Below are 6000 nucleotides of genomic sequence, written 5' to 3'. Positions count from 1 at the left end.
TAGCACAGCTGAAAACTGGTGCAAATCCTGAGATTTGCATTTGATGAAGACAGTTAATATGGGAATAAGGGAATCTTTTGGAATTCTTAAAATACAAGTGATGGAAATGATCACATTGGTGTAAACTGATTGCATCATTAGTCACCATTTTTCAATAAAAATTGACATATGATAGAATGACAGTAGATCAGAAACCCTTTAAATCTACCAAATGATGCAAACAATTTTTCCTCCTGACAAGAAGATTCATTTGCCAAAATTTCAACCCAATTAGCCCCTTGTAAGGTATTCTGTGCGGTATAGAATAGGCCCTTACATCTTTTTTTTTTTTTTTAGTTGGAGGCTAATTACTTCACAACATTGCAGTGGGTTTTGTCATACATTGACATGAATCAGCCATGGAGTTACATGTATTCCCCATCCCGATCCCCCCTCCCACCTCCCTCCCTTACATCTTGTGTGGTATTCTGGACATCTTCTTTCAGTGATTATCGCAATAAAGCTCGTTGAGCTTTGGGGACAAAGAAAGGTAAAAGAACAAATATTTCTGGTATCCACATATTGTATTAATCTTAGGTCTAGAAACATTGTCACAGCAAGAAGAAAGAGGAGAGAAATTGCCTAGATCCTAAATCTCATTATCATCCTTCAATTTAGTCCCATCTTCAAATTTTATGAACTCAATAAAATCACATCATAATAGGTGTAGCTGGTAGGAAAAAAATTGCTCTAAAGATGTCAGGACAAGTAATATAGCTGCTGTAACAAATCACTCCTATAGTCTTAGCAATCTTGTGGAGACAGTAGTTGAGCGGTGCTGAAGAGAGATTTTAGTTCTCTACACAGGAATTGAACATGGCACTCACTGGAAAAACCCTGATGCTGGGAGGGGTTGGGGGCAGGAGGAGAAGGGGATGACAGAGGGTGAGATGGCTGGATGACATCACCGACTCGATGGACATGAGTTTGAGTAAACTCCAGTTGGTGATGGACAGGGAGGCCTGGTGTGCTGAGATTCATGGGGTCGCAAAGAGTCGGACACGATTGACAGACTGAACTGAGCTGAACCTAACTGAACCTGGATGAAAACCGAGAATCCTAGCCACTAAACCGCCAAGGGCTAAGGGCTAGAAGCAAAGTGGCCCTGAACATTCATGAAAGAATGTTTCAAGGAGGCAAAGTCTGTGAAAACAACTACAAAGTTTTAGACTTTAGACACACAGCATAACATGTGGGCGAGTACACAGAGAAACAGTTTGTTTATTTAAAATTGAAACAAGGCAGAAATACACACCCATGAGGAGTGTGGGCGTCCTGAGGTGACAAGTCACTCACATAGGACAGTTCTTTGAGGTCTGTGTTTATTTTTGGCCTTGCTTCTTTCTTCCCACCTGACTGGTCCTAGGACTCTCCCCAAGATGTGTGCCCCACTTTTTGCTAAGACGGCTTCCAGCCTGAGGCCCGTGGGGGTATGTCCACATGTGTTATGGGCTGGCAGCCCCTCTCTTTCTCTCTTTTGGCCCCCATGGAACCTTCCTGCTCACGTGAAGATTGGGAAGTTTTCCTTGACCTCTGGAGTGGGCACTTTATCGCTTCACCTCAGCTGAGCTCAGCTTTTGTTATGAGCTTTGTCCTTAGAGTGTCTGGATGAGAACAAATTTCAATTTTACTCAACTTGACAAATACCAGCTGTCCAGCCCAGGGGCCCATCTGTCTCCTACCTCACTAGTCATGTATTACAGCAAAATTTTCCTTCTTGACCAGGTCACAACATGCTATACATTGAGGCTGCCTCTTCGGATTCAGTGATAGCCAACTGTCTGCATCTTGTGTTACTGCTACATTCATCCCCAAGGTTGCCATGGAAGAGAAAGAGCTGGCACCGGAGACCTTTTGTGGCCTTCTGTGGCCAGACCTGGAAGAGCATTACGAAACTTCTACCAGCCTCCCAGTGCCTGGACCCACACCCTACAGCCTGGGTTACCAGTTCCAAAAGGGGCTGGGAAGGAGTCGTCCTGCGCTCCCGGGAAGAGGGAATGGGATTGGCAATCACACAGGAAGTCTCAGGTGGAGATGGTAATAAAAAATACTCTTTTATACCAAATATAATTAGGCTATTCAGATCCAAAAAGCATATACATTTTAAATATAAAGCACAATACTCCAAAGAAATTTTGAGCTGAAGTGTTTCTATGGACCCCTGAGAAAACACATTCATACACTGATATATCACACACACAAGAGCTATCTCAGTAAAGATGTTTGAGAAACTGGTAGCAATGCCCTCAGACTGTGCCACACGTCTTCATTTTCGTCTTGGTCATCAGCATCAGAGAGCTGATCTCTGCACACAAGTACACAATCTGCACACTTAGCACAAAGCGCCCTCTCACATCTTGCCTCCAGTTCAGTTCAGACGCCCAGTCGTGTCTGACTCTTTGAGACTCTGAGTCTCTTTGAGACTCCATGAACGCCAGGCCTCCCTGTACATCACCAACTCCCGGAGTTTACCCAAACTCATTTTTGTAAGGGCCTTGAGCATCTCCAAATTTTCTTATTGGAGTTAGGGGAGATCTGGAACCAATCCCTCATGGATAAGAAGGGACAAATGGATATATTATATTCCATCACTTCTTTGTGGAGGGCAATGACACTGAACAGTTAGGGATCAAATTAATTATCATCCTATTACATTATTCAGCTTTAATGTGAATAGCTTTTGGCATTTTTCAAAAGTCAGACAACGAAGCAGTAACTTCTTTAGGTGATTATGTGAATGCTTCCAGGTTGTTCCACTCTTCTTAAAAATGTCAAGAGATACAAGAAAGGAGACAAGCTCAAATTGGAGCAGGTCAGATATAAAGAAGATGTTCCCAAGAGTGTAATAAGCATGGAAATGTTTTACTGAAAGATGGAGTGCATTATCTTGAGACATCTGCAAAAAGGTTTAGATTTCAGCCTGTAGCAAGAGAAATTGATTAAATTACTTTGGAAGTCTTCAAGAGTTTTCATTATTAAGGAAATTCTGAATCAAAATTCAGATCCCTGGAAACATATGTCTAAAATCTCTTTGGTTTTAATAAAGCAAGACCAAACAATTCCAAATCTCTCTGCATTTGAGGGTTATTTAGAAAATTAAGATTTTGGTATAAATTTAGTAAATTAACTTAGATTAAATATTGACAATTCAAATTATGTTGCTGATTAAGACCTCCAAAGAATAGTTTGGCTTTGCAATGAGAATTGCAATGTTAATTTAATACAGCTGAAGTATGTTGGACACATGCACACACCATACATCATACATACATGTATTGCAGATGAATATGTGTTACTCATATGTCATAAAATTATTCCGAAAATTTTATTTAAATAAATTTCATTTTAAAAATTAAATGAAAACTTCTAAAGAATAAATGTATTATTTAAGTTACATGTTTAGAGATACAAAAGCAAACCATCTGACACCCAACTATAAATACAAAGAAACCTCAAAAGTTGTACAATAAACAACACGTTATAATTGCCGAAATCCCAACACTATGGATTTAACTGAATTCAATTTCACAGATATTGAGGGAGCATCTCCCAAGTCTTGATCTTACGTTAAGCACAAGAACTCCGTTTCATGATGGTGGACCAAGCATACATTGGGCTGTCCTCTGCCATCAGACCCCTTTGAAATAACAGTTAAGAGATACAAAGGGAATAAAGGCATTGTGGTAAAGAGAACTGCAGGAGAGTCATCAACAAATGAAAGATTCTTGAACTCCAGGACCTTTCTTCAGACGTGTAAAATCCCCCATCCGTTAAACCACTGATGTCTCTGTTGCGGACTCTAGGTTCTTTTCTTTGATTGTGAAGCTGAGCAAGTTCAGGCCTTGCAAGCCTGTGGGATCCACCCCAACACGCTCTCAGGGCAAGCTGAACAAGGCAGGTGATATGGTGCTAGTTGGCACTCTTTGTTAAAATACTTTATTTTGTTGAAATATAACTGATTAACAATATTGTGTTAGCTTCAGGTATACAACAAAGTGATTCAGTTATACATGTACTTGTATTCATTCTATTTTAGATTTTTTTCTCATAGAGGTTATCATAGAATGCTGAATGGATTTCCCTGTGCTATACAGTAAGCCTTTCCTGAGTATTTATACTATATATACTAGTGTACAAGTGTTTATCCCAAGTTCCTGATTTATCCCTCCCTCCATATTTTCCCTTTGTAAGCATAAGCTTGTTTTTTATATTTGTAAGCCTGCTTCGGCTTTGTAAATATAAGTCCATTTGTATATTTTTAATATTAGATTCCACATATGGGTGATATTATATGATATTTGTGGAGAAGGAAGTGGCCACCCACTCCAGTATCCTTCCTGGAGAATCCCTTGGACAAAGGAGCCTGGTGGGCTACAGTCCATGGGGTCACAAAGAGTCAGACACGACTGAGTGACTAACACACGCACACACACACATATGATATTTGTCTTTCTCTGTGTGACTTACGTCATTTAGTATGATAATCTCAAGGCCCGTCTATATTGCTGCAAATGGCGGTATTTTATTATTTTATATGGGCTAAGGATTATTCCACTATATATATATATATATATATATATGTATATATATACCACATCTTCTTTATCTATTCCTCTATCAATGGACATTTAAGTTTCTTCCATGTCTTGGCTATTGTAAATAGTGCTACAACGAACACTGAGGTGCATATATCCTTCTGGATTATTGTATTCTCCAGATATATGCCCAAGAGTGGGACTGCTGGGTCATATGGTAGGTCTTAGTTTTTTAAGGAACCTCCCTACTGTCCATACATTCCCACCAATAGTGTAAGAGGTTTCCTGTTTCTCCACACCCTCTGTAGCATTTATCTTTCATAGATGTTTTGACACTGACCATTACTGAAATCAGATTGATTATATTCTTTGCAGCCAAAGATGGAGAAAGCTCTATACAGTCAGCAAAAACAAGACCAGGAGCTGACTGTGGCTCAGATCATGAACTCCTTATTGCCAAATTCAGACTTATATTGAAGAAAGTGGGGAAAACCACTAGACCATTTGGGTATGACCTAAATAAAATCCCTTTCAATTATACAGAGGAAGTGACAAATAGATTCAAAGGATTAGATCTGATAGACAGAGTGCCTGAAGAGCTAAGGACAGATGTTCCTGACATTGTACAGGAGGCAGTGATCAAGCCCATACCCAAGAAAAAGAAATGCAAAAAGGCAAAATGGTTGTATGAGGAGGCCTTACAAATAGCTATGAAAAGAAGAGAAGTGAAAAGCAAAGAAGAAAAGGAAAGATATACCCATATGAATGCAGAGTTCCAAAGAAGAGCAAGGAGAGATAAGAAAGCCTTCCTCAGTGATAAGTGCAAAGAAGTAGAGGAAAACAATAGAATGGGAAAGACTAAGATCTCGTGAAGAAAATTAGAGATACTAAGGGAAATTTTCATGCAAAGATGGACACAATAAAAGACAGAAGTGGTATGGACCTAAAAGAAACAGAAGATATTAAGAAGAGGTGGCAAGAATACACAGAAGAACTATACAGAAAAGATCTTCAAGACCCAGATAATCATGATGCTGTGATCTCTCACCTAGAGCCAGACATCCTGGAATGTGAAGTCAAGTGGGCCTTAGGAAGCATCCGTACACAAACAAAGCTAGTGGAGGTGATGGAATTCCAGTTGGGCTATTTCAAATCCTAAAAGATGATGCTGTGAAAGTGCTGGACTCAACATGCCAGCAAATTTGGAAAACTCAGCAGTGGCCACAGGACTGGAAAAGGTCAGTTTTCATTCCAATCCCAAAGAAAGGCAATGCCAAACAATGCACTCATTTCACTTGATAGCAAAGTAATGCCCCAAATTCTCCAAGCCAGGCTTCAACAGTACGTGAAACCTGAACTTCCAGATGTTCAAGTTGGATTTAGAAAAGGCAGAGGAACCAGAGATCAAAGTGCCAACATCCATTGG

Source organism: Dama dama, chromosome 2, assembly GCF_033118175.1.
Source record: "Dama dama isolate Ldn47 chromosome 2, ASM3311817v1, whole genome shotgun sequence".
Classification (NCBI taxonomy): Eukaryota; Metazoa; Chordata; class Mammalia; order Artiodactyla; family Cervidae; genus Dama; species Dama dama.
Note: the sequence above shows the minus strand (reverse complement) of the source record.